Source organism: Spinacia oleracea, chromosome 5 (genome assembly GCF_020520425.1).
Source record: "Spinacia oleracea cultivar Varoflay chromosome 5, BTI_SOV_V1, whole genome shotgun sequence".
Classification (NCBI taxonomy): domain Eukaryota; kingdom Viridiplantae; phylum Streptophyta; class Magnoliopsida; order Caryophyllales; family Amaranthaceae; genus Spinacia; species Spinacia oleracea.
The window spans coordinates 42815890-42825353 of NC_079491.1; positions in this window are offsets into that span (position 1 = coordinate 42815890).

The window sequence follows — 9464 nt, forward strand, 5'->3', positions numbered from 1 at the left end:
AAACTTTTTGGATTCAATTATAAATTTATATGAGCTTTAAATTTTAATTAAATTTGTATGTTTCCGGTTTGACTAGAAATACATTTTTATGTTTAAAATTAGTAAAGCATATGAATTTATTGGTTTAAGTGGGAGCCCTTTTAGTCATATACTCTTGATTAGGTCTACAAATCCTTAAGGTTAAAACAACTTGATTAGAATTAATAAGGACTGAATAATTTGTAGATTATTGGTGCCCTTGATTAATTGCTGCAAATGTTTATGTGATGCATAATGTGTTTTACTAACCAGCTATGTGGGCCATTCATGATAATGAATGGGTGAATGGTATATATTGTATATGTACTGTTTTGCAGGTTATGAAGTGACTAGTATGGCCCAAATAGGATAGAAAATATGGTTTGCGTACCATTAATTTGAATGTAATTGGTCTAAAGTACCAAAATTGTTTTTCAATTGAAATATGGTCTGCGTGCCATCAAATAGTTGTAATTAGTTTTAATTATAGCTTATCCTATTTGAAGAAAATGGTGCCTCCCACGGAGATTTTCAAGACGGACTTTGAAGTTGAAGCTTCAAGATGAAGTCGGGCCATACTAGATCACATTTATCTTATGCATGCTTTAAGTTATTTATTGCTTTAAATATGTCTTAATTATGCATGAGATTGTGGCTTGATTATGTTGCATGATTAAGGATTTTAGTTCACTTAAAATCTAACCAACATAGTAAGAGCCTTAAGTTCCAAACTTAAAAATTGAGTTAAAAGGTGCCATGCCAAAATATACACTTGCTTGGATATCCTTTACATCAATCTAGTAATAGTTTTCGCTCAGCGAGGTGTTACTTATTGGTCCTAAAGGGGCAAGGTACACAAATAATTGTGAGTACATGTTAGTTTTGGTGAAACTCAACGATATAAGTAAGGAGTCCTTTTATGTCGTGGCAAAATCGATAGGTTTACCTAATAAGTTCTTAGACGTACCTATCAACCAAGAATAGTTTCTAGACTATTAGCAAAAGGCTTTTTCTTACCTAAGATGTTTTAGGATTAAGTCGACAAACTGTGCTTAATTCTTCAATGGTTTTAGGATCTTGGAATCATTTTATTCACACCTGCCGGAACACATAATTCGTATAAAATGCTAATGACTTGTTTAAATTGCATGATTGCTTTCATTTTCAAGTTATTATTCATGATAAATGTTTAGACTTTGCATGCTTCAATGTATGTTTTAATTATTGTTTATAATTAAATATCTTGCACTGCAATAAATCCTTTAGAAAGGTAACAGTAAATTTCCTCGATTGGTAGTGAATTCAAGAACGATTCACGGAAATGAGAGAAAATGAGCGATTTAAAATGTACGTTTCTTTTAGCGACTTTTATGGTTGTTTTCGAGTATCAAAGTCGAATGGCAAACCGATTGGTGCTTGTGAATTCAAAATACAATGTAGTTTTGAGATCATAAAGCATTGAGTTTAAACACTCAGCTTTACCAATGGTTAACAACCTAATATCTTTGTCCATTTAATTCTCGAATGAGTCTAGTCCCTAGACATTTGAATAAGATTGATGCTTAGAGAACTTTAGAAGCTTCTGGTAAGATCATCTAGTTGAAACAGAATATTCAACATAAATAAAATGGTAAGAACTCTGTTGGAATGACATCGAACATGTCTAACAAAGTATAAAAGTCAACACTATAGAATTCAATTCTTAAGACTATAAGAAAGGGTACAAGAAATAGGAAAACAAGGAACAAATGAAAGGAATTTATGATTCCGTTTCTACCTATAAGTTTATGTTTAAAGAGAAGTGACCTAGGAATCAAACTTCCTTGGTATCATATACCGCTTGAGGTTCTTACTTCGGTAATAACTCAAACAATGGAAGCTAGGATACACTAATGACCTACAAGTGGGAAATGAAGCATGGCAATGCTACATTAGTTGTAGGGTCATCTAGTTTGTTTTAAGTCCTTTCAAAGGCTGGAACTTAATGGCTATTTTGTTCCATAATCAGCATACCTAAATTTCTGTTTCAAACACAGAAAGACACACATTTAGAAGAACAAAAACAATGTTTGTTTGTTTATTTGAATGAAATGGTCATTTACGGGTTGAGTCAATATGCTTGATTAAAACAAACAACTCTTTAAATAAAAACTTTACTAGGTTCAAATCAACCCCTTGATTTGAGTTCCACTAATCTTTGGCATTGTTGCTTAGACCATATCAACAAGTTAACATTCAAAAGCTCTAGTTTGATAGACTTTTGAAAGTTGATTGATTTGAGTGAATATAGGTTTATTTACTCAAATGTGATATAAGTTGAATCTGTTTGGCTAGTTCAAAGATTCAGAAGTATAAAATCCACTTGGCAAGAAATCATAAAGATCGAGGTTAGATCATGTTGATGATTACTTGAGACCAAATATGATCATCAATGACTGTGTGTTGTAATTTCACAATCTAGGTCCATAAGATATGGCATATCTTAGTTGGAATAATCGAAGTCAATTAGTACTTGATTCGATTAATGATGAATCATAAAGACTTTTCCTATAATTTCTAAAACAAAATGCTCAACTACCACCAAACTAAACCAAATTCGTCAAAGCTATTGAAAAGTAATTTCAAAATATCTTTTCATAATATATCTAAAGAGTTCCTAAACTCAGTGGGAGCTTAGTGTTTGTTATTCGACAAACTAAGGCCCAAGTATAGATATATGTTTCATTGTGATTTATTCAAATGAGACACAAGGGTATTGTTTCTACCACGAATTTTTAAGAACATAATGTTTGTTTGCTCGAAATAATGTCCTTTTGGGATTCGTTTCCAAAATGACAAGTGGGAGAAAATAAACCTCGGAAGTCTTCGAGGCGAACAACAAACATAAACGGACATTCCGGAGGCTTTTCGAAGTTCTTTAGAAAATCCGAACACGTATTCTTTAAGGACTTTAGAAGTGGCTTTTAAAGAATAGACATCTCTTAGAAGACTTTACAAGTGCTTCAAGGAAAACAGAATATTCAAAGGACTTTCAAGTGGCTATTGATATTCTATTGTTTGATGTTCCATATCCAAGTAGGCATAGAGTTCAAGTCACTGAAACTATGCAATTCTTCTATTAGATAGTGAAGAAACCTACAACTTACAGTCAAACTATTATCATGAAGATTAATGAGTTTGTGACCTGTAAGAAAGCTATGACGAAACCCAGATTTCCTAAAATGGTTAGAGGCCATATATAGACTAAATGTTTTAAATGGTTAGAGGCCATAAAACATACTCAATGTTTTGATGACAAAATTGAAATTTTGTTGATTTGCAAGAATAGTTTCACACCTATTGGGTGAAAGTTTGTTTTAAGGATAAAAACCATCAAACATGGAATTTTGTTCACACACAAAGATAGATTAGTTGCTAAAGGTTACAAGAAAATTCATGGCATGGATTGTGTTGAAACCTCATGCATAATCGTAATGCTCAAGTCTATAACTCAAGCAATGATTGCATATTGGTACATATGACAATTGGATGACAAAACGTATTCCTCAATCAAATGTTGGAAGAAAACTATGTACATGGCATGTAATAGGATTTGTGGATCCAAATAAATGCTTGAAAAGGAATGCTAACTTATGAAATTTAAGTACAGATTTAAGCAAGCAATTGGGAATTGGAACTATATTTTAGTGAAGCTAATAAGGATTTTAGTTTCATAAAATATACATGATTCTTATAGATATATAAGAAGTTTAGTGGGAGTACGTAAAACGTATTTGGTCCTATGTGTATCACACATATCTCTCTATTGTGAAATAACATTCAAATGCTAATGACTTAGGTTTGAAATTATTCATCAATGATGGTCCAAGGCGAAACTTAGTACATACTGGGTATTAAGATCTATTTACAAAGATCTTATGATATTGTTTAGTAATGGCATTTACTAAATCAAACACGAAAGACTCCATTGGAGATATTCGATCCATATGAATAAATCTAAGTAATGAATGTTTGAACTATGTATAAGCATTTACTAAGTTAAACATCAAAGAATCTAATGAGATTCTTTACCTATATTATATGTCAAAGAATTTAGTTGGATTCAGTATCTACTGTAACTGAATGAGCTAAAGTTACATGAATAGAATTCAATTGGGAATTATTCTGCAAAAGAATTTATCATGTATATAATATAATATGAGGATCGCCAAAAACGTATCGTATGACTTTAGGCATGACGAACATATACCAATCTCTATTGATCTAAGTGAAGATCAACTAGATTGAGATCAAGAACACTTATGGTACTTGAAAAGGTACATAGGAATAGTTCTTGATTCAAGGAAATAAGGATATGCTAAATATTGATGCTACACGCATAAACACTGGCAAAGGATCAAGCAAGACCCTTTGGAGTTAACCATTGATAAGGACGAGCTATAGAGCATCGTGTTTTGAAATGGCAACATGGATTGGAGACCATGAGTTGTTGCGTGGGAAATAAATATTAATTTCTATGTTCTAAGATACAGCTGGAAAGTCTTCCACATATCCGTGAACTGCTTGGATAAGAAAATCCAAACCAAAGCATTACTAGCAACCTATACAGTTGAAGTAGAAGTACTTATTGCCTAAGAAGCAATAAAACTGAGTTGTTTACATTAAAAGTTCTTCACTGAACTTGGCTGGATCACATGTCTGCTGACTTGATGGTTCTTCATTGCAAAATGCGTAGAACCACTATTTAAGTAAGAAAGACTAGATCACAAAATAAACATACTCAAAAGATCTTATCATCATATCTCGAAGAACATTCGATTAAAAGGATATTAAGATTGGCAAAGCATGATAACTAAACCTATGCAATAAGTGAGAAGCAACACTCACATTGTAGCACTGGAAATCAAGCATAGCTTTGAATTCCATGAAATGTTTTAAAGATGGGTTAGAGGCCCATGGTTGTAAAACGTTGGGGTTGAACATTTATCATATATGAAATGTATTTTTCATATTCCATTTAATCTTGGTTTAGTATTAAATGATGAGTCCCTTCAATTTGACAAAATATTCAAGATAGACTGTCAGGACCAGTCATGTGACTAAGAAATGTCTATCAAGTGAACTTGAATGTCAAAAGTTGAAAATGGTCCCTAGTCGGAGTTTTCTATAATATTGGACGCATAGAAAACGTTAGACGACTAGAATGCAAGATGACTAGTAGTTCTGTTTCTTGAACTATGTGGACATGGAAATGTCATAATCATTTGCATAGATACTTACTTTGGGAAGACTAGTATCGGACAGACCTATGAAACTTTACTGTAAGAGATGAAAATCTGCCATAAGTAAATTTCATTAAAATTATTAGACACTAAATCCTCAATACCTGAGTGATTTGATATTACTTGTTTGAGAACTGGTTGCTTTGACGTTGACCAACCGTCGCACCGTAAAAGGAGGCTATAAAGGCAACGCTCAGGTAATCACCTATCAAACGAAGTCTAATCTCAAGATCGCAAGATTGGGATTGTCCTCCCATAAATCGGGATGAGATGCTTAAAAGTTGTACAAGGCCACTCGGAGAACTAGAAACTGTGAAATGCATGGCCGTGCTCGGATGAATCATAGGCTATGATTATCTGTTTATTTGATCAGTTGAACTCTGAAACCGAGGAACACCTCTGGACATAATAAGGATGACAACTCTTACCTTATGTTCAAGAGCAAGCATCGAGCGACAAAGGAATTAGGAAATGCACACTTGTCCCTAAGGACAAGTGGGAGACTGAAGGAAATAATGCCCTTGGTCCAAGTATGCATTCTATGTTAAGTCTAATAAATGCGGTTCAGTATTAATTAACAAGTTAATAATTCAGTGAGATCAAGTGAGCTGAATGCCTAGCTAGAGGCCGCTTCAGTTCAAGTGGAATTAATGATATTAATCCACAGCTTACTCTTGACTGAACCCGTAGGGTCACACAAATAGTACGTAAACGGATCAAGTATTTAATGGCATTAAATACTCCATCTATGGATATTCGGAATCGACGGATCTTGGTTTCAGTGGGAGCTGAGATCGTCACAAGGCAAGAAATGAATACTCCGGAAACGATGATATTGCCGGAAACGGAAATATGGATCGTATCGGAAATATAAATATTATCCAAGTCGTAGATGTTGCCGGAAACGGAAACATGGTACGTATCGGAAAATATTATCGGAAATGGAAATATTGCCGGAATCGGAAATATTGCCGGAAACGGAAATATTGTCAGAATCGGAAATATTATCGGAATCGGAAAATAATTCCGGAAACGGAAATATTAAATATTTGTTCGAAACGGAAATTAATTCCGGAATCGGAAATATTAAATATTGTTCGTATCGGAAATTAATTCCGGAATCGGGAAATTAATCGGAAGCGTATCGTACGAATTAGCATCGGACGAGGCCTGCCAGACGAAGGCCCAGCACGAAGCCGGGCCATCTCCCAGCAAGCCAGCGCGCCACAACGCACCAGCCAAGGCTGCGCCAGGCCCACCGCAAGGCAGGCCCAGCGCGCGCCAAGGCTGCGGCAGCGTGTGGGCCTCGTGGCAATGGGCTGCGAGCTCGCGGGCTGCGCGCGCGCGCATGGCGCCCCTCGTGGGCTGCTGTGCGTGCGTGTGTGTGTTTGTGTGCTATACGAATCCTAAAGCTATCAGGTTTCGACATATGATTAAATTCCTAAACCTAAAAGGATGAATTAATTAAATAAGAATTCTATTAGGATTCTAGTTTAATTAATTCGTATCCTAATAGGATTCTAGTTCCTTTTCCATACCTCTATAAATAGGTGCCTAGGGTCATAATTTATATCGACAATTCAAAAATTCAGTCATACAATTGCCTACAATAGCCGAAAATTCTAAGTACCTTAAGGGCGATCCTAGTTGGTCAAGCTTAAGGCGGATCCGGACGTGCTGTGGACTATCTACGGAGGGACGACATTTGAAGTCCTAAAGACTTGTTCTTGTTCGGTTCGGGCGCAGCTAGGGAAGGCACGCAACAAAGTGTATGCATCTAAACTATGCTAAATGATTATGTGTAAATAATATGCTTTCCTGGATTTATGGTTTTTCCGCATGATTTATGTTTTGTCATATGAATCATAACCTAACAAGAGAAGCAAACAAGTGACTTGTACCGAATAATTCAACGCCCCGACGAACCTCTGAAGGACTACATAGCCCGTTTCATTAGGGAGAAAGTGACCGTCCCTGAATGTGATGTCCCAACAGCTATCGAAGCATTCAGACAAGGGTTATATGGCGAAACCGATCTCTGGAGGGATCTAATCAAATACCCCTGCAAGACGTTCGAAGATGCTCAAGCTAAAGCAATGGCCCAAGTGAGGCTGGAAGAGACTCTTTATTCTCGGAAAGGGGGCAACGACTACTCGAAGACGGAAAGACGATTGCCCTACCCCAAGAGAAGCAATGATCGTCCTGCTCCTTATTCCCGACCTCAGCACGTAGCAGTGGTGGAAGATGATGACGACTCCGACTGGAAGAACAGCCCGGATCTACCTCCAAAAATTAATGAATACTCTTTTTGTGTTGACACTGTAGGTCTAATGAACCACCTTTCAAAGATGGGGAAAGCAGTGCAATGGCCGCCAAAGTCTAGCAAACCTGAGTCGAAGAAGAATCCCTCGAAATGATGCGACTTCCATGCTGACATCGGCCACACAACCAACGATTGCGTCGCATTAAGGAGAGAAGTGGCTTATCTATTAAAGAACGGACAGCTAAAGGACGTCATGTCAGACAAAGCTCGTGGAGTCGTCAACAAAAACAATTCTAACTCTCCATCTAGACCTCCTCCACCTCCTCCTCATACTAAAACTGTGAATTTTATTGCTGGAGGTTCTGACATTTGTGGTTTAACTTATTCCGCAGCGAAGAGACACGCTCGAGAGAACGAGATAGATAGACCGGCCCGAGCCGTAGCTGCCAAGTATCTAACCCCTATATCCTTTGACGAATCTGATGCAGGGGACATCTCGGATAAACATCACGATGGCCTAGTGATCTCCATTCCAGTTGGGAATTGCATGATCAAACGCGTCCTCGTCGGCAACGGCAGCTCAACTAATGTGATGATGCTTGATGCCCTCAAAGAGATGGGGCTTAACCCAGATACGGACGTCGTTAAAAAATCCACCGTGTTGATAGGGTTCAGCGGCGAAGCAAAGACTACCTTCGGAGAAGTCACCTTACCTGTTTACGCTCAAGGGATAAACCAACAGGTAAAATTTTGTGTTATTGATTGCCCTTCATCTTACAACATTATCTTGGGCAGGCCATGGATCCACGACATGAAGGCCATCCCTTCGACGTATCACCAAACCATTAAGTTCCCAACTCGATGGGGAGTTTAGGAAATCAAGGGAGATCAACAAGAGTCCAAAGAGTGCTAAAAAGAGGCCCTGAAGCCTTCGGCCACTAACAAATCCTCTTTATAGCAATTACAGTCCAGTTCTGAACCGGTAAGCTACAACGAGCCCAAGTCCGAACAGCTCGATGAGGTCATCCTGGATCCCGCAAAGCTAGACCAGGTTGTTTTTATTGGATGCGATGTTCCTGACAACATCAGGTCGGAACTTGTCGCTTTTCTCAAAGCCAACGCAGATTGTTTCGCATGGTCCCATGAAGATATGCCCGGCATTAGCCCAGACGTCATCACTCACAAGCTCAGTGTCGACCCCAATCATAAGCCCGTCAAGCAGAAGCGACGAAAGTTCGCTCCTGAGCGCAACCAAATTATCATTGACGAAGTTAAGCAACTGCTAGATACAGGGAAGATCAGGGAAGTGAAGTATCCGGACTGGCTAGCCAATGTCGTCGTAGTAAGAAAGAAGAACGGGAAGTGGCGAGTCTGTATAGATTTCACCGACATCAACAAAGCATGCCCCAAAGATTCTTTTCCTCTACCCCACATCGACGCCATGGTTGATGCTACTGCAGGACATGAGATGCTCTCATTCATGGATGCGTTCAGTGGGTACAACCAAATTTTGATGCACCCAGAAGATCAAGAGAAAACCGCCTTCATCACGGAGCGGGGTACTTATTGTTACAAGGTCATGCCATTCGGCTTAAGGAATGCCGGCGCCACCTACCAACGCTTAGTCAACAAAATGTTCAGAAACCAGCTAGGCGACACAATGGAAGTCTACATCGACGACATGCTCGTAAAATCCAAAAAAGCCTCGGATCATATCACACATCTCCGACAAGCTTTCGAGGTTTTGCGAGAATACAGCATGAAGCTCAACCCCACCAAGTGCTCATTTGGGGTCTCTTCTGGAAAGTTCTTAGGCTACATGGTTACGCAAAGAGGGATCAAAGCAAGTCCTGATCAGATCCGTGCAATCATCAACCTACAATCACCTCGGAACCAGAAAG